General features: G+C 36.9%; 2 protein-coding genes across 4 annotated transcripts in view; both read right to left on the bottom strand.

The window, feature by feature from the left end:
• ppm1ba (protein phosphatase, Mg2+/Mn2+ dependent, 1Ba) overlaps positions 1–12,786 on the bottom strand; it is a 52,557-nt gene extending 39,771 nt beyond the window's left edge. For 2 of the 3 annotated variants that reach the window (XR_015504922.1, XM_087277482.1), the window contains exons 1-2: positions 12,387–12,786; positions 8,967–9,015 (exon numbers count right to left, since the gene is read on the bottom strand). The gene's annotated coding sequence lies outside the window, so the exon portion shown is untranslated. 3 annotated transcript variants of the gene reach the window in all.
• slc3a1 (solute carrier family 3 member 1) overlaps positions 1–27,779 on the bottom strand; it is a 135,622-nt gene that overhangs the window by 78,938 nt on the left and 28,905 nt on the right. The gene's annotated exons all lie outside the window — the stretch shown is intronic.

Genomic DNA, 27,779 nt, shown 5'->3' on the forward strand with positions numbered 1-27,779 from the left:
TACTGAAAACATAAACATGACTTCTTTGTTTACTCTATCTCTCTAAAAGCAATTATGGCCCTCCGCCTCCAGGGTCTCTGACCCCAGTGAGCTGCCCACGAGCAAGCCACTCGCCCAGGGTTTGCAGCCTGGGCTCTTTAGGGTACCCTTGCCCTCCACCTAAAGAGTTCCTTACCCCAGCAAGATACCCAGGGGCCAACCTCTCTCCTTGGACTTGCAGTCTGGGCCCCAGAGGGCACCCTAGCCCTCCACCTAAGGGGTCCCTGACTTCAGCAATATACCCAGGGGCCAACCTCTCTCCCTGGATTTGCAATCTGGGCCCCAGAGGCCCCTCTTGCCCTGCACCTCCAGGGTCTCTGACCCCAAGAAGCTTCCCAGGGGCCAGCCACTCTCCCAGGGCTTGCAATCTGAGCTCCTTAGGGCCCCCTTGCCCTCCACCTAAGGTGTCCCTGACCGCAGCAAGCTACCCAGGAGCCAACCTCTCTCCCTGGACTTACAGTCTGGGTACCAGAGGGCCCCCTTGCCCTCCACCTCCAGGGTCTCTGACTCCATTGAGCTGCCCAGGGGCCAGCCACTCTCCTAAGGCTTGCAGTCTTTAGGGCCCCCTTGCCCTCCACCTAAGGTGTCCCTTACCCCAGCAATCTACACAGGGCAGAAGCCTCCCAGGCTAAAGGCTAATCTATACTTCTTATAATTTATACATAATTTATGCTACGACACAGCCTTCACACGGCCGTATAGCCCTCGCCGTGGCTGACATGCACCTCTGAGAAAAAAATATAACTACGTGTCGCAATGATGTGTAGTGCAAGCTCTGTCATTGGTCGGCTTGGTAGTGGTGAGTGTGGGCGGTGCTGAGATCCACAAAACTGATGGAGCAAGTGTTTACAAGATTCAAGTCACATGAAGGAGCTCTATATGGAAACACTTGTTTTGCATTTACCTTATAATTAAAGTTATTGCACGTTCGTCGACTCGTGCCTCTGAATGAGTGAGTTTTAGCTACTTGTACATTAAGGTAGCGTTCAGAAAAAAACTAAACACCCACGAAGAAACCTGACACAGAGGAACATAAAAACCTACTGCCAGCAAGCGTTTCGGAAGTGTTATTGTAGAGCAACACAAGCAGCACGCAGAAGTATAAATGCACGACTATGCATGCACAAGGTAGGTGAAGTATAAATCAGCCTTTAGGTATCAAATACAAGGTATGTGCACAGAGAAAAACATATCCTGGGTAAAGTTTCACATTAGTTGCATCCCAAATAACACTACACACTTAAACTCTCATCCATGTAGTGTAGAATTTAGTGTCATCCCAAATGAAACACAAATGGAAATTCCAAGTGTTTCCTAGGCCAGGTTGCCAAAGTAGGGACATAAATGCCAAAATTAAACTGCCAAGCAGTACCTGTCATGAATTCAACCAAACTCACCATTATGGAGGGGGCATAATCACTCACGTAGGAGAATTTGTTATCACAATTCAAAATAAAGAAACGTCAGCACCAGATCTGCTACATGAGCAAAACTGCAAGCCTTGAGTGCACAAAGTCTTCAAAATTTCATGCTTATTTTTAACATGCTTTTTAGAAATTTTAATGAATGCACTACTTCTACAACAGAATAGGGCTGGGCAACAAAATCAGTATCAATATTCATTGACTGAACACCATTGTCAATAACAATAAAAAAAAGTTCGGTCTGAAGTTTCGTATAAAGCGCAATAGTTTATCAAAATGTGGCTGCTGAGTGAGTGTCTTAAAAGGAATGCCAATAAGCTGTCAATTTGTCATTTCCAATGGAGGCGCGCAGCTTACATGACACGCACATGGTGCTCAAGCGGCGAACACTTGATATTCACCCATTTTTCAGGAACACCTATCGGAACTTTTCTGAATGATTCATGCAAGTAGAACCAACTTCCCACTGCTTCACACTTTGTATGGAATATAACGATTTCAGTAACAGCAGACTAATTACCTCAGACAAACACAGTGCATCCAAACACTGCAGTGCTTTTTACTTTTCTCCAAAAACTTGCATTGGAATGGTTTTTGCATTTGTCTTTAAGAAAATGCTTGATATATACCAAGTTATGAGAGAAGTCATAGAAAATGGTGAAGGGAACCACGCGCTTGCCACTTCAAGCCAGAATAACAACGCACGTGAGTGGGGAGATTGTAAATAAAAAAAGCATGTAAGGATGTCGCCAGAGTGGCTTTTTGGTTTCTTTTCTTGTGCATCCCAGCCATTAGCACCCCACCTGAAAGATTTATTAGCATAGGGGTAATGTAGTCATTCAACTTCCCAATTTGTAAAGATGCACTATGTACTTGAATATTGATTGTTAGCTCCTTTACTTAAAAGCTTAGATTTGGTTATCATAATTTGTTTTGCTTACAGAGTTTGAGGTTTATTTTATCATTATTACTGACACCTTACAAATGTTGACCAATGCACAAACTTTGTAACATTTTATCTATTAAGTTTAAGAGTCTCTTTAACACTTAAGTTTATTTTATTATAAAGAGATAAGATATTTTTACAGAGATAATCTGCAGCTGAAAGGGCATCCGCAGCGTAAAACATATACTGGATGAGTTAGCGGTTCATTCCGCTGTGGCGACCCCAGATCAATAAAGGGACTAAGTCAAAGAAAATGAATGAATGAATGAATAAATGAATGAGATCAGATATTTTGTTTAAATCTTTGTTTTTACTTTTAAAAATAAATTTGTCTTAGTAATGTTGTAAATTAAAATAAAGTGGTTAAATAACAAAAAATCCTAATATTACTAAATGTATTGTTAAAACACATTCAATAATTATTGATATCGAATGATAAGAAACATTATATTGTAATCATTTTTTTTTTTGCAATATCGTCCAGCCCATTCAACAGAATAAAGTAGAATAGTTCATAAGTATGCGATTTGGGACACAAACTTCATTTCTTTGAGAAAATGAATTAAAAATTAAATCAACCAAAAGACAGAATGTTTTCATCTAAATGATGTTCACATCTATTACAGACCAAAAAAACCTACAACAGACCAACAATCCTCTAAAAACTAAGCCCTAGCACTTCATAAACTTGCAGAGTTATTTTAGGTGTTCACATCATCTGTCTCAATGCTAGTGTCTATGTAAAGTGCCATCGGGGAATGAGGTAGGTGAAAACCTTCATGTCATACATTCTGCATAGCCCATAAACTATCGTGGATTACAAAAACCCTAAAAGCCTTTTTGATTAAACCATTAGCACACACAGCAGGCAAAGGTCCAAAATCCCAGTGAAAACAAACTTTACTGCTTGGGCAAACATGAAAGGAATTTAACTTCAAGCACTGAGCAGCACTCATCAGTAGAAGTATATTCTACAAAAAGTAACTACTTTATATGAGAATAAAAACTGCCTATAATGATACAGGAAATTACATGCTGATTCACCGTTTCTCACTTAAACCTAGTTGAGATTAGGAGAGACAAAGCATTTAAAATTCTCCCAGACATAGTGCCTGCAGGTTTCTATTTTGAGGCTGTGGATTTTTTATGCAGCTCCTACTATAAGACTTAAATTATTGTGCAATTATTAAGACACTGTACAAGTGTTGCACGTGTATAACAAGCCAGAAGCTAAATATAACATTGACAATCAATTCAAGGAAGAATCTGATTATTTAACAGATCAGCAGAAAAAAATAGCCTAAAGCCACGGTTACACTGCACTTTTCACCCCATAAACTTTCATTCATACGCATGTGAATACAGTTGACTGGAAATGCAAGCTGTGAAATTGTGATAAGAACGTGACCTCTCAGTACAAAAATTTGAAATTAGGAGAAATTGCTTGCTTTATCAACATATAATCATCTTGTTTTATCTTGACTCTTTTTCACAGCCCCATACAACACAATATTGCATGCTCAAACTCTACTGTTATCAAGGCTTGGCTAATATTTATTCATTTTCTTTCGGCTTAAGGCTCGTGCACACAGAGACTTTTGCTCGTGTTTTCCGTCGATGTTTCATGCCTCGTGACTATATAAAGGGCATCAATGTGATTGTGCACACCAATGCTCAAAACGCCAGGTGCAAAAGCCATTTCACTGCTTTTATGCATTTATGTCACTGCTTTGATCTTAAATTTCATATTTTTGGAAATGCCAATAAAATGAAACAACACTCTCCTCTAAACATTTTAAATCACACAAAATCTGCATTTTTAGTTTGCCCCATATAATGGGCATGTGCAATCGAAGGGAATAAAATCACAACACTGACCGCTTTTAATGCTGTTTCTGTTTACGTCAATTAATCTGATCAGGTGTGTTTATATAGGGTTGAGCTCCAACTGAGTTTGAAACCCGTTCTAAATAATACCTTGCTCGATTGCACGGGTCTTATGAAGTAATTTCGAACTTGGTCTTGATGACAAATCTTGTCCCAAAAAGACAGAAACCTCTTTGTTTACTAGTTTGTGGGCGTTTGTGTAGTTTCTGTCATGTGATGCACGTTTGACGTAATGGACTGTACCCCGCGTTAATTTCATAAAAATTACAAAACCAGCGAACATTTGTTTTCTAGTGTAGTTGGTTCTGTTTTTGAAGCAAGCATTCACTGAGAATCCAGTGCATTTGCTGACACCAGAGGGTTCAAAAGAGCTGAAGCTCTCCATACGCGCTGCACACATGCTGCTCACGAACTGCTTTCGCTTGCGGTGTGAAACAGGCGAATGAATGTCTTGTTAAGTCCACAAAAGCATTTGTTTATTTAATATAATTGCAAGATTTGCTGTAATGTAATCGCATAGGTTGACATCGCAATTGCGATATGATTAATCGTTCAGCACTACTGCAGAATTATCAGTCTATAGTGATAGATTTTTGACTCTTGTACTAGAAGACAGGGTTTCATTTACCATATTGACCATAACACTTTTCCCCTGGCAAAAATATCAGTGACATGCCTTGTGTATTTTATAGTGTTTAGTAATAATAGATGAAAACATGTCAATAGCACAACCGCAACTAATCAAAGGCAAAAAATAAATTAAATAACAAATATTTTAAGTATTTAGGGAGATAGAAAAATGCTAAACATTGCATGGTTTTAAATAGGGCAAAAAATTTACATTATCGCAATAATATCTGTATCAGAGAGTTAAGATCATTTAAATATATTTTATGTGCAAAGCATTCGCGTTGCATGCAGAGGCTTTCCAAATTTGACCAATCATATGGGTTTTTGCTATCTTTATACCTGCTCCCTAGTGTGTGCTGTTCTACTATTGACTAGAGGGTAAACCTAGTGCCTCAAAGCAGAGTAATAGTGGCAGGAACAAAAAAAATAACAGCAGTGACAAACTTGTGCATAAAAACAACTGTACATCTGAAGTATTTTGGTTTTAAGCAAAAAGAACATGTCACAAGAGCAGGTACTGTGAAACATAGATCAACCATGTTCTATACTTTATGCCCTTGGTCGCACTTAAATGATAACTTTTTTAGCATTGAAAGCCAGACAAGCAAGTTTGTGTGATCGTTCTCTGGCTGAATACCTATTGCACAGTCCAAACTTTGATTGATGTCTTTTGGATCAGTAGTTTTTGAGAAAAAAAGGGAAAAGTACCTTCGCAACTAGTGTTCGGAAGATGATAGGTGTTAAAACTGTTCTGTACAGGCTTAAAATATTGTTCTGTACAGGGCGCATAACTTAAATTTAGCAGCAAAAATTGGAATTGTTTGAAGACCTATTAAAAACCCATGACTGAATATACTATAATTGTTAAGTTTTACAGAGCCCATATTATGGGTTTTTGAAAATTCCCCTCCATGTAGTGTGTAACACAGCTCTAAGTGAAGTGAAGTATCCAGCTAAGGCTTAAATCTGTTAGTGTCAGTGTTTAAAACTGTTGATTCATCTATAAAAGAGTCGACTCATAGTGCTTCAAACGAGTCGCCTTGATACCGATTCATTAGGTGTTTCGCCATGACGTACGAACGAAACCAAGTTATTCACGTGCACGCGCAAACCCGGGAGATTTCAAACATGAGGCCCCGCCCTCTGACGCAGAAACCCAGACACACACACACACAAATATGCCGGTCGATTGAAGTCACACTGCAGATGGATATATTGAGTCTCTACCCAAAGATGAAACCTCAGCATTATAGTCAAGCAGTTGGAAACTACTGGAAACTTCTGGAAGCTACATGCTACAAAGAATATTTCATCAGCGTTTGTTAAAGGAAGGATCAGTAAAGAGTAACTTACTGATGGACGTCAGGATGGATTTTTCTTCCTCCATTTCTCAAGTGTAAGTACGTGTGATTAAAGTTGCCTCGTTGACTCTAGCTTGCAAATGTATTTAGTTGTGATTTGTTACTTGTAAACGCGTGTACTGTATCAGGTTAACTGGCTATATTCTCTTATCGCGTGCAAAGTCACGTTAAAAACACGACGCGTGCTGCTTTGTTAACGGAGCTCCGTGGACGAGGAGTAGTGTGTGTGTCTGTGTGTGCGCGAGCTGTCGTCCGGAGGTGTGTGTGTGTGTGTGCGCGCGTTGTCGAGCAGGGTTAAGTGCGTGTGTGTGTGTGTGTGTGTGCAATATGTGTGTGTGTGTGTGTCTGTGAAAGGAGCAGAGTGAGAAGCTAGGAGATCTCCTCAACTGTTTTTGGAGTTTTTGCTCAATAAAATAGTCGTCTGTATTTTCAAGTCCATAGTCTGTATTTACATTGACCCACTGGCAGCTAAACTCCACGCCTACACTATCGAGCGTGTATGAACTGATTACTTTTATATTGCTGATTAGCTGTTGGGCATTTCACTCTCTCACTGAAGGCAGTCGACCAATCGCAACAGGCTGTCATTAGTCCAATCAGCGCAGATTAGCTTCGCGCTAAGGAGGGGTTTGGGAACAAATGAATTACTGGACAATTCATACAGGAGTCGCTGGGATAATTAGGTAAAGATAAATGTAGATTATAAGACCATGAAAGTGTTTTTTGACCTTGCATGCATATTAAACTGTTGTTGGAGACCCTTACAACCAAGATATGACCCTATTTCATGTATAATATGGGCTCTTTAATGTTAGATTTAATAACGTATGATAAGGTGGCAATGAAATAACATTACATGTTATTATTTATAGAGCCCCTATTATGGGTTTTTAAAAATGACACCTTCCATGTAGTGTGCAACTAAGTCTGAATTATCTGGCTTAAATCTGAAAGTGTGCAGTGTTAAAAACTATTGATTCATCTATAAAAGAGTCGACTTATAGTGGTTTGAATTAATCGCTGCTGTAACAAGTCTTTAGTTGTGTAGGCGTGACGTCGTTATGGTACTTGAGCGGGGCTCATTTGTTGAACGGACACAAAAAAAACTGAAACCTCCCGCCCCGTGAACAAACACTGTAAAAAGAAAAGGAGGAAGACAAACGCTGAAGCAGATCCCGGTTGAATTATGTCGCGAATACGCTGTGCTCTGTAGTGTGAAAGTTAGGGGGGCACAGTCCAGAAGCACAGAGCACCTACTGATTAGTTTCATTTTAAATGTGAATGTGCGCGTCTGGTGTGTGATAGTTTAAACTGTCATGTGCACGCCGTGTCGCAGCGCATCTTGTGATGCACTTTAGTGTTATTTTTCCTACACAAAGATGGCTGTAAAGAATGGTTAATATTTATTTTTTGCAAAAATATCTCAGCATTATAGCCCCAGCCTTGTACTGTGTTCCAGTGATATTTCTGACGAGTGCTTTAGCAATCTACATGTTTACAATGGGGGATTAATCTGCTGTTTGGTAAAGGAAGGATCAGAAAAGACTATTGATGTATGGGACTTTGCAGAGCTTGACAATAACTTTACAGTACGCAGTTCATGGATCAGTGTGATTAAAATGGTTGCCTCCTTGTTTTATCTAGCTTGCAAATTATGTATTTAACCGTTTTGTTACTTGTAACCGCTTGTACTGTATCTTGTTAACTCTTTATATTCTCATACAGCGCCTAAAGCCACATTGAAAATGCTTTATTTACGGATTTGAATGCGTTTGTGAGCTCGCACTCCACTGCCGTTTATCGTTGCTATGGCCATCGTCAGCTGTCCCTACACACGTGCTGCAGTCAAGTTTCAAATTAGTACAGCTTTTGCCGCTGTGTGGATTATTACTGAATGTGTCACTGTTTTTACTTATAAAGAATTAAGCAATATGCTAGTGTTAAACTGCATTGCTCTAATACACTCCTGCATTGGCCATACACACACACTCTGCACTCTGAATACTATAAAATTGTTGATAAGCCTTTCTCTGTCTCACGCTTAAAGCAATCGACCAATTACAACAGAATGGGTCATCAGACCAATTAGTGCAGTTTAGCCTCACGCTAAGGAGGGATTTGGGAACAAATAAATCGCTGGCAATCATATGGGAGTCGTTGGGATAATTAGGTAAAAATAAATGTATGAGACAATAAAAGTGTTTTTGATCTTGCATGCATATCAGCATGTTGTTGGAAACTCCCAAAACTAAAATATGACCCTTTTTAATCAATAATAATAGCTCTTTAATGTTCAAATGTTAATAATGTTCACATATTAATACTCTATTTTATTTTTGTGATGATAGGGATATTTATATGGATAGCTCACCCAAGGACATCCTCATCATTTACTCATACTCAAGTGGTTTTAAATTTTTATGAATTTATTTCATGTTGAACACAAAATAAAACATTTCTGAAATTTCTTTAAAAAAAGTAGTCATTGATATCCATAAAAAAAAACACTATGGAAGACACTATTTTTTCCAACACTCTTCAGTATATATTGTGTTCAGCAGAAAAAAAAAAAAACTTCAACAGGTTTGAAAAAAGTTAAGGGTGTGTAAATGACAAGAGAATTTATTTTTGGGCGAATTATTCATTTAAGACAAAAACAAGTGGATTGGGTTTACTCACCAAAACAGGAATTTTGATAAAATGGTGTGTGTATTCCTCCGTCCGAGCCCTAGAAGACATGAAAGAACCGATTTCAATATTCAGAAATGAGTGAGTAGTGAGTACTGTTTTGTGGTGATTAATGGAGACAGAGAAAGGTAGTTACATCGATTGTTAAAATATAAATTATTACAACTTTAAATTTTAAAGATATGTGGTGCTCTATCCTCTTATTAAACTAAAACTATTATTGTATAAACTGGTAACAGATCTTATTTTTGATGCTCAAGTTTGTGAAGTTGCAGCATTCAATGTCATTCAGTGGTCTTCTGGATTATGCTCTTTATCTTCTTGTGGACCAAAAATATACATCACTGGACAATTAGCAGATCAATCTCTGAAAGTGAGGGAACTTTTGACTGAGCTAAACCGAAGTCTTAACATTTAACAATGTTTTATTTTTATTATTACAAATGTCTCCAGGTTTAAATGCATTTCCTAGAGCAGATGCAAAAAATTGGTAACTATTACTGCCTACTTGATTATGCTGCTTGTCAAGTCATGGATAAACAAACTGAAGTCAACTTAATAAAAGAAAGAATAAAATACACAAGCAACAGGCTGATTTGATTCATGTAGTCTATAGAAATAACCTTGAAAGAAATTATTGGATACAAGGAAAATCAATTTAAAGCAGTCTTCAAAATCAATCAGGCAACATAAGTGCAACATAAAGGGGAAAATGTTATTTTGACAAACAGCTTAGACAGAAAACATCATAGAAAGATTCACTATCGGAACTTGCATTGCTCTGTGCAGATTGGTGTGATGAGGATCTGGAAATCTGCTTTGGTTAAGTTAAACTGATAACTGATAAAGTAAAACTGATAAGATATTTGAATAAAGGTGATGCTGGCACTTTGTTTTCAACACTCAAAACTTCTGTAAATTGCTCTGTACTTTTGTGGTAAAAGAATGGGTGAAATTATCAAATATTTAAGAATGCATTTTAAATGAATATATCAAAAGCTGCAGCACATTTAATCAAATAACCATATAAACACTTATCTGTAAATGTTAAACTGCAAGTGATTATTTAGGCATAAAGTCTGCATGTTCTATGTGAATAAACAGTGTGGTTTTGTATACTACCTACACACGCACTGACACTAATCACTAGGCATGGGACGCATCCCATGCTACACATTCAATAAGTAGCATGCACTGCACTTTAACCAATCCATACTTAAAACAATATTGCCTACAATTATGGGTACACCTATTCATTGTACATATCGCTGTCGATTTTACATTGTCCTGTCTTTTTGGGGGGGGGGGTATGCTGTTGTATTTTGCACTGTCTGTATTTTGCACTGTCGTTGTATTTGCACTTTCTGGAGCCAGCACCTAAGGTTTTCACTCATCTGATGTGATGATAACCATTTTCAATATATACTCAAGGTTTTAAAACCACCAAAATTTTCTGCTATACTATTCCTAAGTTTTTTTTTTTACATTTTCTTTTTAAGACAACGGCATCTCTTGCAGAAAATATATCCAAAGATGCCTTTTTGAAACTAATGAATACAGAAGACAGTGATTCATTTGAATTATTTAGCCCGTTCGCCTCACAGAAAGAAGGTCACTGGTTTGCTGGTTCGATCCTCGGCTCAGTTGGCGTTTCTGTGTGGAGTTTGCAATTTCTCCCTGCGTTCGCGTGGGTTTCCTCCGGGTGCTCCTTTTTCCCCCACAGTCGAAAGACATGCGGTACAGGTGAACTGGGTAGGCTAAATTTCCGTAGTGTATGAGTGAGTGTGTGTGTGTGTGTGTGTGTGTGTGTGTGTGTGTGTGTGTGTGTGTGTGTGTGTGTGTGTGTGTGTGTGTGGATGTTTCGCAGAGATGGGTTGCGGCTGGAAGGGCATCCGCTGTGTAAAAACTCGTTGGATAAGTTAGCAGTTTATTCCGCTGTGGCGACCCCGAATTACTAAAGGGACTAAGCCGACAAGAAAATAAATGAATGAATGAATGAATGTTTACTGCTCCAAAATATCCAAAATGTTACGTAAAACAAAATATATTGTGTTCAATGGAGAAATGGGTGTTTATTTTTTACCAGATATTTAAAAACAATATATTTTAGAGCAGCAATCACAATACCGTGAAACCGTGGTATTTTTATACAAAGGTTATCACACCATCAGAATCCTATAAGTTACCGGCCCATGCCTACACATGACACATGGCATTTCAAGTCTCTGCAATCTCACTAATTGAGAAACTGAACGTATTTAGATTTTTTTTTAATCATGCGACTCATTATATTTTAATTTTGAAAAACATAATGTCAAAAATTATTATGTAATTATTGTTTGTGTATATCTTCATGACTTATGTTGTGTAGTTAGTATACCACAAAATGATAAGATAAACAATACTACATTTAACATTTATAACAAAGAATATATATTTAAGGAACTTTGTTTATAGCCACTAGATTAAAAATATTAATGATAATTATAATTACCCACCAGAGTTTGCTGCAAAAGTCCCATCAACAGTTACTATCAAATTGCTGTTAAAATTTAAAACAAAACAACAACAAAACATTTCACATTGTTTTGAATTATATCCTAGCCCAAGTCATTCATTTGTTTAGAGAATTTAATGCAGGTATAGTAAGTTACACTGTGAAAATGCACAATAAGAAAAATGGTACACATTTATTTCTAACCCAAATAACGTAACCAAAGCGATAGAAGTAAAGTTGGTTATTATTCAGATAATCAGAAATTCTCTTAAATATAATTTCAGAAACATATTCTTTGCAAATTCAAAATTGGGAAATCATATTAGCAGCCAAATACTATCAAAGTACAACCATATTTACAGTCAATTAGATAGTGTTGATGTTGTTTTGAAGTCATACCAAAATGCTAATTCTGATTGAATATTCAAATTAGCGTGGTAAACAATACAGAGACAGTTAACTAACATGAACAAATGTGCGAATATAAACCAACTTTACCTCAATACCAAAGCGCATTTTATGCACTGATTAACATAGCGTTACAGTACTATTTAGTTTTTCTCTTTAGATTCTAAAACATATAACCCACATAAGACTTTATTAACTAAACCCCAGTAAGGCTGCTGTGTTTACTGCAGAAATAACGGATTGTGTTTTAAACCCCCCAACGGCACACAGCACCTGGGACATAACAGACACCATTTTTAACCTTCATATTGAGCACTAACGATACCCTAAACCTTAGACTGGGAAGTCGTTTTGTTTTGCGACACTAGAAGAGGTCGTTTTCCTAGAGCAGACAGCGATATAGGCTAACTAACTGCTCTTTGCTACAGCTACAAAACACGTCCAGTCCGGTAGATAACGGCTAGCTTGCTAATGTTAGTCACGTCTGACAGTGTGATGTAACTTACTTTCCACGTAGAAATTGATCCTCCGGAAAAACGCCACGTTCCGAGCAGCCGTCAATGTGTCTTTTTTTTCTTTAGAGGACACTGGTTAAACGTAAATATTTTGACGGTCGGTGATATTAGCTTGTGTCGACTAGCTCAGCTAAAGGTAAACCCAGCTAGCTGGCTAGCTACTGCGCTTCAATTCACACGGTCACTTTTGCATTCAGCGGCTCACGGCTGGGATTACGAGCTGTAACAAACATCTTTGACATACAGTTTCATTTTGACAAATCGAAGAATAGATGCGACCGTGTTGGTCGTCTGAGTTGAATTTCGAGCTGTGATAGCGTTTCTAGCTACATGGTAGAGACAGGTGACGTGCACGACTAGTGCCATTGACGGCCGCGCGCTCGGCTTCTGTGGGATGGGCGGGGCCATTGACTGTGTTTAACATGAATCTTGCCAAGAACTGCGCGGGTGCTGAATGAGGCCAAGAATTTTTTTTTATCAGATATTATTCATTTGGTTTTTATTCACAGCTATAGTCTGAGACCTGTTTCTTTCAAATAAATTTTTTGTGTTTTTTTTTTTGTTTTGGTCAACTTAACACTCAAATAAAGTCTCAACACCTTTGAGAAAAGAAGCACACTACACCTACAGTATAGCATTCTTTTGGAAAAATATGCACAACTATTATGTAGAACTAAATAAGTTCTGCATCCAAAATAAGTTCTACAATCATGTTTACTTTAATCTATGGCTTTCCCAAACGTTCAATCACTTTTAAATTGCATGTGAAACAAGGAGAGCATGCGCAATACACTTGAAACATCTGTACTTTACTTTGGTTTAGTGCAGGATTTATCAGGGGTTGCCACAGAGGAACAAACCACCTTTTCGTTTTTCTGTAAAGGTAAATTAAGAGCCAATTTAAGAAGGGTACAAATTAACAGCAAATCTTCATTTTTGTGTGAACTGTCCCTTTTCATTGATTTTATTTGTTCATTTATCAGTTTTATTTCAGATTAGTCCCTTATTTATTAAGGGTCACCACGGTGAAATGAACCACCAACTATTCCAGCATATGATTTTACTCAGTGGACTCAGTACCTCATTTACACATACACTCATACATCATTCATTCATTCATTCATTCATTCATTCATTCATTCATTCATTCATTTTCTTGTCGGCTTAGTCCCTTTATTTATCGCCACAGCGGAATGAACCGCCAACTTATCCACCACGTTTTTACACAGCGGATGCCCTTCCAGCCGCAATCCATTTCTGGGAAACACTCACACACTCATTCACACTCATACACTACGGACAATTTAGCTTACCCAATTCACCTGTACCGCATGTCTTTAGACTGTTTCCTGGAGGAAACCCACACGAACACAAAGAGAACATGAAAACTTCACACAGAAACACCAATTGACCCAGCTGAGGCTTGAACCAGCAACCTGCGAGGTGACAGCACTACCTACTGCGCCACGGCGTCTCCACACTCATACACTACAGTCAATTTAGTTTATTCAATTCACCTATAGTACATGTCTTTTAATTGTGTTGGGGAGCACCCGGAGGAAATCCACATGAACATGGGGACCACATGAAAAAGTCTAAACAGAAATGCCAACTGGCCCAGCCAAGACTCAAACCAGTGACCTTCTTGCTGTGTGGCAACAGTAGCCTACAAACCAATGAGCCACCTTGACGCCCACTGTCAGTTTTATTTATTATTATTATTTTTTTAATTCCTTATGCAGGACTTATATATTTATTTGTACATGATCACTCCTCTGTTATTCCTCCTTGAAATACTATAAAGACATTAAAAGACTTATTGGCTAGAGATGAAAACTGTAGAGATGAATATGCTGTTTTACTTTATGAATGTTAAAACTCATATAAACTTAACTTTAACTGTTAAGATTGGTGACATCTTTCTAGATGATCTTTGCGCCTTCGCTGTGAACTTGTCTATTACTTTACAGCTATCCTCATTAATTATTAGTACTTGTAACAAAATCTGGTTCTCAGCTGTAATCTAGACGACACTTTGGTTGGTTGTGACAAGTTTAGAAATGCCTTATAGACACAAAATTCCAAATGAATGAATACGCAAAATCTATCAAACAGTTATCATCTGCAAACTGTAAAAAAAATTAATAATAAAATACAAATAATGTTTATTGAAAAGCAAGAAAACAGACTAGATTTATTGACTATGCAGTGGTTGTTGATGTTGCACTTCAATTTTCAAGGTTGCTTGGAAATCTGGAAAATGTCTCCCTTCTGCAATATTCTCCGGATTCCAAGGTGGCTGACCACAATTAGTCTTTTCAAGTTCCTTAACACCCACAAACAAAGTCTTAAAATCACCATAACAAATTCGTTCAGATCTGGCATTTTTCTTTACCTCAGAGTCCTGGGAGATGTTTTTCTTTGTTAACTGATAGCCTGCATGTTAGAGCCTTTTATATATTCCATGAAAAATGAATGAAATTTTATCTGTACTATTCTACAAAACTACTAAAAATAAAGAATAGATTGGCTATATCAAAACAAATTAATAAATCAACCAAGAAATGATATCAGCAGACATAGCTAGCATTTATATGCTAATTTCTTTATTAATGAAGTAACAATTTTCCATTTTTATTCTATACTTTTCTAATGAAATATGTGTTATTTCAGTTGATATTCTCTCTAAACTCACTCTAAATGTTGAGTTTAAAATGTTACAACATTTAATGCACCCCTTCAAAGCCTACATAAATCAACATTTGCCCTTTATGATATATAAACTATGCCCCTCGCTGCTGTAAATAGCTTCCAGAAAAGATTTGATGTGCTCCAACATTAGGCACATTCAAATCAAGAATTAAAACTCATCTGTTTAATTGTGCCGTTTCGAACAAGCACTCTGCTACGTCCAAGAGATTGCACTAATATTTCATATAAAGTGCGCAGTAGGTAGTGCTGTCGCCTCACAGCAAGAAGGTCGCTGGGTCACTGGTTCGAACCTCGACTCAGTTGCCGTTTCTGTGTGGAGTTTGCATGTTCTCCCTGCCTCCGGGTGCTCCGGTTTCCCCCACAGTCCAAAGACATGTGGTACAGGTGAATTAGGTAAGCTAAATTGTCCGTAGTGTATGAATGTGTGTGTGGATGTTTCCCAGAGATGGGTTGCGGCTACAAGGGCATCCATTGTGTAAAAACTTGCTGGATAAGTTGGCGGTTCATTCCGCTGTGGCGAGCCCAGATTAATAAAGGGACAAAGCCGACAAGAAAATGAATAAATAATCATTTTTATTTCTTAGTTGTTTTTATTTTCTTGTTTTTTTATTCCTGTTTATGTAAAGCACTTTGAATTACCATTTTGTATAAAATGTGCTATAAATAAACTTGCCTTGCCTATAATATACAACAAATATACATAATGTAAATAAAATGATCTTTACTTCATAAGCTGGATCTTTTTTTGTGTGTTTTGCATCAAACTGAGCTTCCGCTGTGTTTTGAAGTCATAAAACAGACATCTTGTGTGTTCTGCAATACCTCATCAGTGTACATACTTATTGCCTCTTTGATGACATCACTGATTAGATCACTGCAGAACCAAAGCAGACTGATTAGATTATTTGAGAGGCAGCTGATGAACTCAGAGAAATGATCTCATCATTCTGCCATGAGTTTAAATATAGGGTGACAAGGATAGGCATTGTTGTCAGACGGGCTTAACCCATCAACTGCACTCAGCAAAACAAAACCATCCAACTGTACAAAACCTGCATCTATAAGTGTTGATGAAGCATTGTGATTGAGATTGCAGAGTGTTTCTTTTCGCGGAATGGTCAGAAGTTAACAATTCAGAAATAACAAAAATAAAAATGTTGCCATCATTTACTTAAAGTACCATATATTTGTTTCAAACCTGTTTCCCCTGTTGAACAAGATACTTTGAAGAAAGCTGGTAACCATTGACTTGCATAGTTTTTTTTTCCTAGCTAGGGGGTTAGTCGTTTCCAAATATCTTCGTTTGTGGTCAGAGAGAGAAAAAGAAACTCATAAAGCATTAGAACCAATTGAGAATGAATAAATAAAATACAAATAAGTTTTCATTTTTTATGGGGGTGAACTATAGTGAAACAAGGCGGAAACACTGTACAAAAAAAAAAATCTGTTTTCTATATTTTGTAATTTATGTTTTCATTTTTTTTATTTTTCCCTGCTTATTTTTCTGAGTTGCTGTTGTATATTATTATTATTATATTACATTAAATTGCAATTCAGCATCTCATCAGATTTTCTGTCCAATCAAGGTATTCTCTACAATCTGAAATTTCCCACCTCCTCCACAATGACCACCCACCGTTTTCTTTTCTATTTTGTTTTTCCCTGCTTATTTGCTTTTGAATTGCATCCGACCTTGATTGTTTTTCCAGCAACTTATCACTTGGTTTTAAAAGTTAGAAAAACTAATTGCTTTAACATTTTGAATCATTGAAAGTAATATATTGTCTGAGTTGGTGTTTCTATTATTTTACAGACTTATTGTTCCATATATTTATTATACATTATATTATTTCAAACTACTAAAATGTCAATAATAGTCACTTTGTTAAACTCTAGAATTGTCTTTTCAACATCAAAATTCGAAAGGGCAGAGATCAAGGTCTCATTATGCAATTCACAACAGTAAATAAAGGGAAAATTACTTGAGTTGCAAAATACAGAAACTGTAAATTTAATTTTTTTTTACAGTGTACAAAAGACTGATTTAGTTGTTCATTGTATACAAGCACTGAATATACTGCCAAAAAGAAGTGCTTTTGGAAAATATAACCTCAGATCACTCTAGAGTTATTGAAATTTTACCAAACTACTTGTTGTATATTTGTATATGCACATACTAAAATACTGTTATTGTACAGAGAAAACTATTTTGCATTATATGTTACATTATTTGACATTATCAGTCATATGTATTTATTTATATACTATAAAAAATAAACAAAATAAAATGAAATTAAAGTTAAACACACACACACACACACACACACACACACACACACACACACACACACACACACACACACACACACACACACACACACACACACACACACACACACACACACACGAATACTTTAGAGACTACTTTTTGTCATGCTTAAAGGTTCCATAGAGTGTTTTTATGTTTCATTTATAATCAGAAAAAAAATACCCCCAGAATAAGAAGCTTGGTTTTGAGCATATTTGGAACAGTCATTAATATTAATGAGCTCTTTCTCTCTCTCTCTCTCTCTCTCTCTCTCTCTCTCTCTCTCTCTCTCTCTCTCTCTCTCTCTCTCTCTCTCTCTCTCTCTCTCTCTCTCTCTCTCTCTCTCTCTCTCTCTCTCTCTCTCTCTCAATAATAATAGTTCAACAATTCAATAATTCCTTTATTGGCATGACAAATGTTACAAATGTTTTGCCAAAGCAGTTATAAATTTTACATAAAAAGTAACATACAGATTTAATAAAAAACAGTACACACAGTAAATACTAGTAAAAAAATGTGATATTTCTATATAATAATTAAATAAAATGTTAACAATACATCATATTATTCAATACATCACATTAATATTCAATATATTATATTATTATTCAACATATCATATTATTCATACAAATCAATACAAATATAGATCAGAATAAAATGTACATTTAACAATCAACATTTTAGGATAAAACAGTAAGACAATAATAATCAGTATATTTACAATAATTATAATAATTTACAAATAATGTGTGTGTGTGTGTGTGTGTGTGTGTGTGTGTGTGTGTGTGTGTGTGTGTGTGTGTGTGTGTGTGTGTGTGTGTGCGCGTGTGTGTTTGCAGACGCATCACTGATGTTTTTATTGGTCTGCTCTCTCTTTTTGTGACAGGCATTAATGTATTGGGCACCTCGAAGGACACACTCATTTTTTTCCCCTAGTAAATATTGAAGCTGTGTTTTATTGTCTAACTCAGAGAATTCTGGGTAAATGCTCTGAAGTTTGGTGTAGAATGTTTCCCTGATGTGCTGATAGTTTGTGCAGCGGGTGAGGAAGTGTTCCTCCGTCTCCACCTCTGCCTGGGCACAGTCAGGGCAGATGCGTCTCTCTTGAGGTTGCCAGTTCTGTCTGTATCGGCCCGTCTCTACTGTCAGACTGTGAGCACTCAGCCTGTATTTAGTCATTGTTGTTCTTAGTTTAATGTCCCTTACTGCACTCAGTACTGTCCTTTACTGCGCTCTCTCTCTCAAACACACACACAAAAACAAAATGAGGTCCTCAGAAATACACATGTGCAAAACAATCATATCTTGTCAACAAAATATTTAAACAAAGTTGACTTGTCAAATGACAATTAATTATACTGAATGGATTCACAATTGTTTAAAGTTTTGTTGTTGTGGTGTCCAAACTCGGTTCTGTTGGGCCGGTGTCCCGCTGAGTTTAGCTCCAACTTGCCTCAACACACCTGCCAGGAAGTTTCTAGTATACCCAGTAAGAGCTTGATTAGCTGGTTCAGGTGTGTTTGATTAGGGTTGGAGCTAAACTCTCCAGGACACCGGCCCTCCAGGACCGAGTTTGGACACTTCTGTTTTAAGGTATGTGTTAGGCAAGGATTATCATTATAAACAACTGCATTTGATGTTATAAAATATAAAACTGCATGTATTTACTGGTGTCCTTTCACTCAAGAAAAAGGACAATAAAAATAAGTGATATGACATGTGTCACACAACCAGCGATCGCTTCCCAAAGGATCGCTGGTTTTCACACGAACTCTCTAAACTACATTTCCGCTTTTCCCAGGACTACACATTCATACATGCACTGCTCCCAAACACACACGTCTGTTCATTCATCTATCCTGATTGCATCACCAGCTGAGCCTTGTTCACAGACTGATTTCATTCCATTTATAAGCCACTCATTCACACTTCCAGTTTGCAGAGTCTTGTTTTCCTAGTGTAACATTACAACGCGTTTCCCTGTCTTGTTTCTCCGTGTCTCGATCCTAGCCTTGTACCTTTGTTATCCTGTTTAGCCGCCTGCCTTTCGACCTATTGCCTGTTATATTGACGATGATTCTGGACTGCCTTCATATACCCGTTTGCACCTGATTTGACCATTGCTTGCCTGACATTGAATAAACCTGCATATTGGATCTTACCTCCTAACAACATGATGCTTAAATGTGCATATTTAACATATTCAGCTGTTCACATGTGTTTGCTGCCTCATTACAAACATTTAACTAACAAAAGCTACATTTAAATAGAACTTCATGCTTTTTGTGGTGGTACTGATAAAATTTATAATCCATATATCCCACATTTTGTGTTCTGATGAGCTGTAAACAGATGAGACGCTTTAGGGTACTTTCACACCTGTGGATCGATTCTCTTGTTCTGAAACAAGAATTAAAATTGTTACAATGTTGCTCTTTGTTCACACTGCAAAGTTTCTAAACGGACCAAAAGAGCTAAAACAAGTCACGTGCGATTAAAAGACATTATAAGCCAAAAGCTGCACATTCATTTCAAATGGTGACACCCTCAGACATTGTCACTAAATATAAATCAGAGGTACAGTAAGACTTACTTATACATAACAGTTGGCTTATCTGCATTATAGGTTTTACATTAGAAATAACAGATAAACTAAGACTGCTGTTCATCAATTTTCCTAACAAATAAACAGCTCTCATTAATAGTTCAACATGCTTTTACTTTAATATTTAACAAGAAACGCCCTCCGTACTCATAATTCTCTCTTAATATAGCTGTATATATGCCTTTGACATATCCATGATACACTGTGATATAGCCGGGCTTGCTTTTTCACTACAATCGATCCGCTCCAGAATTTGTTTCAATCAAGCCAAGATCAGGACCGATTGTTTTGGTGCAAATCAGAGCGCGATTGCTGGATTCACATATGCCAAACGAACCGAGCTAACTGGGGAAACATGCCAGGTTCCGAAACAAAACTCCAGGTGTGAAAGCACCCTCAGTCTCTTTAAAGACAGAAGGAGCATATCTGTGAAACAGGCACCCATGCCTGTATCTACATAACTGTCTCATTTTCAAAGTAAGAGTCTCACATACATAAAATATTTAATAAAGGATTCGATAAATTCAAAAATAAGGGTAAAATTATCATTGTAATCTCACTAGAAAACACTGTAGCCAAACACAGCCTGGGTGGGTGTGCGTCCAAGTGTTGTTTGGATGGCCTATTTTTCATAGGGATTTTGGTGCAGCAGTTCTGTTTGAGGATCACAGAATGTAATTTCCTTGTACTGAACTCTGAACTGATTATTCAGCCTGATCTCATGAGGAAACGTAACTATTTTACATTTTGTCAGTTTAGTAAGTTCAGTCGTATTAAAATGTACAATTTTAAAAAGGAGGTGTGGCACCCAACCCTGCCCCTAAACCCAACCATAATTGGGAGATGAGAAAAATCGTACTAAATTGTACAAATGAGATTGTACAAATTCATATGAATTAGCCACGTAACCTAAAAGTTAAGAATTGCAGTGAGATTTTGTTGCATTATTCAACTATGCCTGGGCCCATAAAGTATGTCATCTTAACATAACGAAACATAATTGATTTTAATTAACTCATCTTTCCACATCATGCTTTTTTTGTTGCACTTATTTTATTGAGAGAAAACCATACAGAACATATTTATATATTTACCTTTATATATTTTAGCCATAATGAGTATGTTGGGGGATTGATTTGCATTCCATCTCTTATACATTGAATTGCATTCCATCTCTTGAGCAATGAGTTGCTAACTGCGATTCACATAATGCCAGACACAAGTGTCGCTGTTTTCTGAAATACTGCAATTAGTTAATTTTTAATGTAGGAATCACAGGACTTTTTCTAATCCCCATAGACAACAAAAAACAGAGTAATGACTGCAGGTTAAAAGAAAGTAGTGTAGTAAAAGTACCAATACAGCACTAAAAATGTCCTCAGGGGAAAATAATAGTACACAATTTTTAAAGTACTTAGTAAATTACAATTTCTGAGAAAAACTACTCAATTACAGTAGCTTGAATAATTGTAATTTGTTACTTTACACCACTTATAAACTAGAGGTAAATGGTTAGACAGACATTTGACATTTCAATTGACAAGTGAAGTAGTTTACATTTTGTTAAACTACAGCAAAATTGTTAAAAATAAATACAATAATTAGTTAAGTCATTAAGTCAAGAATGAGATATTTACTTGCAAATATTCTTTAAGAAATAGGAACATATCCATTCTTGTTAACACCAATAAATGTAGTTTATTGTTTTAAAATTATTCAGACCCCTCATGCACAAATAAAAGGTGATTCAGGCAGACTAATGAATAACACTACAGAAAAGACCATGTAATCAACCTGTCTTTGTGTTCTTTGTTATTATTTTTGCCACGTTTGTAAAGAACTATTCCGAATTACCTCTTTGAGGTTTCTCTGAAACAATGGAGTTAAATGTCATGACCTGGATATCAAGAGGAGCATTTTGAAGGAAATGATCAAGAAGTACCAGAAAAAGGCCAAGATGGAGAATTAGCAATTGATTTGAGCACATATCTTAGTGCAGCAGCGATACAAATCATGTTAGAAGTTGGTGCTTTTTGAAAATGATTGTATAGAATGCAGGCCTGTAGCCAGGGGGGTTCAAGTGGTTTAAAGAACCCACCCCTCAATAACAAAGCCAGAATTAGTCCCATACATGTGCTCACTTGTCCTATTTTGACTGCCACAGCATCATAAGTTGCGAAAATAACCCATTGAAAAAGACTCTAAGACCAAGCCACATCAGCTGTTGACCGTCACACCAGTTCAGCTAATTAAATATGGCCAATGCAAACTATTATTTTCCATGAGTCTAACATCCAGCTGTGCAAGAAAACATACAATCAGATGTAAGTGAAGTCATTTTTGTTAATGTATAGTTTTAAAAAGAGAAAACATTTTGCAGGTAACTTTATATTAAAATTAAAATTATTAAATTATTAAAACTTCATATTAAAATTAATTTGAATAACAAATGTGCTTAAAATGACACTAAAATGCAGTATTTAAATCTCATACTTAAATAAAAATGAGGGGAATAACTGCAAAAAGGTCCACATTTTGAGAAAATTAACCATCTCTTACACCAGACTGGCTACAGGCCTGGAATATATAGAATTATGTTAAGTATTCAATTCAATTCAAGTCAAGTCAAGTCAAGTCAAGTCAAGTCAAGTCAAGTCATCTTTATTTCTATAGCGCCTTTACAATGTAGAATGTGTCAAAGCAGCTTCACATAGAAGATTAAAGTAAATGGAAACAGTGTCAGTTCAGTTTTTAGAGTTTAATTTCAGTTTAGTTCAGTTCAGTGTGGTTTAATTTTCCCAGCTGAAAGTCCATATGCTGAAGAGCAAATCCATCGATGTGCAGCTCCACAAATCCCAAACCAAGCTAGCCAGTGGCGACAGTGGCGAGGAACAAACTTCACCAATTGACGAAAGTGAAAGAAAAAAAACTCGAGAAAAACCATGCTCAGTTGGGCACGACCAATTCTCCTATGAGAAAAATCTTGTGCAGAGCTGCAGTCTAGGCATCGGAGGCTGGAAAACGTTGGACGTTCATTGTGGAGAAGCTGCAGGTGGGAGGCTGGTTTACGGGCTGGCCCTTCAGGATCAAGGCGAAGACTCTTCTGTCACTGGGATCTTATATAGGAATCAGTCTCATGCTCTCCACTCCGCCATAACCACCACAGTAGCTGTTAAGGATGCAGCCTGGTCCAGAGTTATGGAAACCTTGGGAATAATAAAAAAAAAAGAAGAGACTAACATAAGCTCAGATGCCATTCAAATTATAATGTCTTTTTAAACCCTTTTATTCATTCATTCATTCATTCCTTTTCGGCTTAGTCCCTTTCTTAATGGGATTTGATCTGTATGCAATGCAATATAATTTTTGATATTAGCTAAATTTAAAAATGTTGTCATCCCTCGGTACCTTGGTCATCACATCATCATTATGCATGATCATGGCCAGCAAATTCATCAACAGACCTCAAACGTGTATCAAACGGTTACATTTGGCAGTTTACATGTTTTTGTTGCCTCATTACAAACATGTGAGACACATTTCACACACATTAAACAAACAACAGATACATTTAAATAGAACCTTATGCCTCTTTGGGTGCCACTTAATACATTTATAATCCAAATATCCCAATATTTTGTGTTCTGATGAGCTAGAAACAGGAATGAGTGCCCATTTTGAAGAACTGCTCCTTCCCAGCAGGCATTTATTGTTTTAAAAGATGTCTAATAGACGTCTAACTGTCTTCTTGGCTAAAACAATGCTAAATGGGCTGTCAGTGAAAATCTAATAGACGTCTAAGAATAGGCCAACACTAGACTTGTCATCAAATAAACATAAATGAATGACTACACATGTGAAGTCTGTCTAATCTGTCTATTTGACGGCTAGTCTAGTTTTGGCCTATATATGGATTCATTCATTCATTTTCTTGTCGGCTTAGTCCTTTTATTAATCTGGGGTCGCCACAGCCGAATGAACCAAATTATCCAGCTTTGTTTTTTACGCAGTAGATGCCCTTCCAGCTGCAACCCATCTCTGGGAAACATCCACACATACACACACACACTCATACACTACGGACAATTTAGCCTACCCAATTCACCTGTACCACATGTCTTTGGACTATGGGGGAAATCGGAGCACCCGGAAACCCACGCGAACGCAGGGAGAACATGCAAACTCCACAGAGAAACGCCAACTGAGCCAAGGATTGAACCAGCAACCCAGCGACCTTCTTGCTGTGAGGCGAACGTGCTACCCACTGCGCCACTGCGTCGCCCCTATATATAGTTATCTATTAGATTTTCACTGACAGCCCAAGTTTAGCCTTGTTTTAGCCAAGCTGGCTACGTTTAAATGTCTATTAGACATCTATTAAACAAAATTGTTTGCTGGATTTATTCTTTCTACCCATAACCTTTTCATAATAAGAGTCCCACATAAATGGAATGTTTAATAAAAGTCTAGATAAACCTACAAATAAGGGGAGGAACAAATCCATCAACAGACCGCACAATCAATTGAGGAATATCTTTTTTCTCTCTGCGTACACATTTGCAAATGTAATGTTGCTCTCTGTAATTCTCTCTAATGCATTCATTAAACAGCTGTCTCTCTCAGAGGCCTGTTTTTCTCCCTCTGCCATTCAGAAATGTTTACATTATTTTTGATCTGTTGCAAACAAGCGCAGCATAAGAGCCAGGTGGGGGAAAGATAGTGGGAACCACCCCAGCTGGAGAGAGACTCTGTCTGATCAAGACTAACCCACATTCAGCTCTACAAGACAATGCATGGCTTATGATCATTTTTGAACACATGCCTGTGCTTTCTGTATAAATTATGTAAAGAAACTATAGCCGCAGTTTCTATTATTAATAGATCTAAAATGTTATGTGCACATATTTAGTTTATAATACATTACTTATTAGATTTTTACATATTACAGTAGCCATTTATTTTGTTTGTTTGATTTTAAGGTCAATTTACACAGCACAGACAAATGCCAACAAACAAGCTGGCTGTTGTATTTAGAAATGTTGGGGCAAAATATTGTCATATTCACACTGCTCCAACAATTGCCACGCACAAAAATTAGTGAGTAATTAAATGATGCTTCTCAGAGCTAAAATCCACTTTTATGTTGACGTATGATGTTTGTCAATGTGTGGCCTTTAAACTAGTGTGTAGATTTGTTTGAACATTTTTAATTATTCATTTTAATCTAATTTGTTTACTATTGTTTATTGATTTAATATATATTTTTAATTGAGTTATTTTCATTGAAGGCGACACGGTGGCTCAGTGGCTGGCACTGTCGCCTCACAGCAAGAAGGTCTCTGGTTTGGGTTTCGGCTGGGTCAGTTGGCATTTGTGGATTTTCAATAGTGTGGAGTTTTGGCATGTGGGGAGTTTGCATGTTCTCCCTGTGTTGGTGAGAGTTTCCTCCGGGTGCTCTGGTTTTCCCCACAGTCCAAAGACATGTGCTATAGATGAATTGAATGAACTAAATTGGCTGTATTTTTATCCAATTCTGGAAATTAGGTCACCATAACCCTATTTATTATAATAGTATTAATTAGGCCTGTTATAATGATTAGATTGTCTGTTTTTTTTATCTTAAATCAAATCAAAATAATACAAATTTTGATTATTGTAATTGTATTTCTATCTTATTAACATTTTATTTTTACATTTTAAGCTTTTATATATGCATTAAGTTACATATTTTAATTATCCATGTCCAACTAACTAACTAACTAAAAACACTCGTGAGGAGCAGTAACTTTATATGTAGTAACGGCTTAAATTATAGTCACATGACAAAAAATAAGTGGTTTAACCGATTAGCTCATCTAACCCCACTTTTCCTTGCCGTGTGCTTTTCCAAAATGATTGAAGTCAGGGGTATCTCTCACTCTTGCTCTCTGTGCGTGCGTGCGTGCGGGCGTTCGTGTGTGTGTGTGTGTGTGTGTGTGTGTGTGTGTGTGTGTGTGTGTGTGTGTGTGTGTGTGTGTGTGTGTGTGTGTGTGTGTGTGTGTGTGCGTGCGTGTGTGTGTGTGTGTGTGCGTGTGTGTGTGTATGTGTGTGTGTGTGCGTGTTTTGGAAGCTAACAGCACCATCTAGTGTTTTTTCTTGATCCAACGAGTATGAAACTCAGTAGGCATACCCACTACCTTTACTTGCTATGCTACACTTTGTGTCTCACATATGAATTAAAATATAGATACATTCATTTATAGCATATAATTAGTCTAAGCAGCTATTTTAGCTTGCAATTCTTATTTGCCCACACAGACAGAAAAAAAGATTTGTATCTATGCCACTGTCTGAAATAGCCTATTCAACATCTAAATAACAACACTGCTGAATTTTTAATCACTATTTTTGTAAGTCAAATTAAGTGATTTTATTGTAATTTTAGTCACATATACAGTGAAATGAAACAATGTTCCTTGGGACCAAGGTGTAGAAAATTAACTAACCTAAAAACAAAAAGTGAATGTAAACAACATTTATTTAATTTGTTTAAATTTAGTTAGTTGAACTTTTGTTAGTTTAATATTTTTTGTGTTACATCTGTAAAGGTTGGAGGGTAACAGTCATACACTGAAAATTTGCTGTTTGTTTAAACTGTTTATGAGCTGAAACGACACAAATGTTTTGTTTTTTTTGGGGGGGGGGGGGCATAGGGCAACGTAATTGTTTTTGTGCAATTTACTTAAATTTGTACAAACAAAGTTAACTTAATTTCTTCATGTGGTTACACTTACCCAGAATTTTTATAGTGTGTTTTCCTACATCCTCCCTTAATATGGAATTTCAAGATCCCTCTTTTTCCCTCTGTTTCTTTTTTTAATTAAAGAATTGTCTCAGACAATAAAGGCGTGTCTTAGTACTTTTATACCATTACCACATTTATTTTACAAAATAATTTTTTACCAATTATTAGGAAATTACAACCCAGGCTGGATATTAAATGAACAAATCCAGAGGGTAAGAGTTTTGATTACTACAGAGAATTCTTTAAATTTGATAGGAAAGTTTGATTTAGAATGACAAAGGAATCATTCATTCATTCATTCATTTACTTTTCGGCTTAGCCTCTTTATTAATCTGGGTCCCGACAGCGGACGGAACCACCAACTTATCCAGCATATGTTTTACGCAGCGGATGCCCTTCTTGCTGCAACCCATCACTGGGAAACAACCATACACACTCATTCACACACATACACTACGCTCAATTTAGCCTACCCAATTCACCTGTGCCGCATGTCTTTGGACTGTGGGGGAAATCAGAGCACCCAGAGGAAACCCACGAGCACACAGGGAGAACATGCAAACTCCACACAGAAATGCCAACTGACCCAGCCAAAGCTTGAACCAGTGACTCTTCTGCTGTGTAGCCCGAAAAAGGAATCTTAAGAATACATTTTCAAAGATGAACTAAATAAATCTTATCTTCAGTGCATGGGTTAAATATATAAACCCATGCTCCAACAACAACAACAACAACAACAACAACAACAACAACAACAACAACAACAACAACAACAACAACAACAACAACATTTAGTTCAAATGACATAAGTAATCTTATAGGGATAGTTCACCCAAAATTAAAATTTACTGTATTATTTACTCACCTTCATGAGGTTTCAAACCTTCATCAGTTGAAGAAAACAAAAAACTATTTTAGAGAAAGCTGAAATCCTTTAAACATTGACTTTTAGTGCGGGAAAGATTAAAACGA

This window comes from Danio rerio, chromosome 13, assembly GCF_052040795.2.
Source record: "Danio rerio strain M-AB ecotype USA chromosome 13, GRCz13ab, whole genome shotgun sequence".
NCBI classification, from domain to species: Eukaryota; Metazoa; Chordata; class Actinopteri; order Cypriniformes; family Danionidae; genus Danio; species Danio rerio.